Here is a 500-nt window from a genome sequence, read left to right as displayed (position 1 = left end):
TTCAAGGAAGATCACTCAACAAATCCAAGTTACCAAAACTAAACGCCTTGGGCCGCAATATCATTTCCTCCACAGACTTCTCAAAAGACAAAATGTCAAAAGTTTGGAAGTCTTTCAGGAACAGGGCTTTTCCTTTTTTGGCAATCCCGCCTTACTAACACAGACAGGGTAAGCTTTGCTTACCTGACCAGTATGCTTTGATAGCTCTCTTCTGTCTGTCTGAAGCTAAGGAACCCACACACAAGAGGAGGGAAGGAGAATCCATAACACCAAACACCAAAAAAAAAAACCAAAAACAAGTATTTTCTGCTCAGCCAACCAGTGCTTGATCAGGATATTTATCAAAAGATGTCCCCATCCCTCATATGGGGGTCTCATTAAACCTTAACATTCCTGTATTGTTCTACACAAATGGACACACGTTAACAGGCTGCACCAACTGCCTCTCCCTCCATGAACTCATGGAGATTTTCATCCACGATAGAGGATAAAGGGAACAC

This window comes from Bison bison, unplaced genomic scaffold, assembly GCF_000754665.1.
Source record: "Bison bison bison isolate TAMUID 2011002044 unplaced genomic scaffold, Bison_UMD1.0 scf7180017864535, whole genome shotgun sequence".
NCBI lineage: Eukaryota > Metazoa > Chordata > Mammalia > Artiodactyla > Bovidae > Bison > Bison bison.
Note: the sequence above shows the minus strand (reverse complement) of the source record.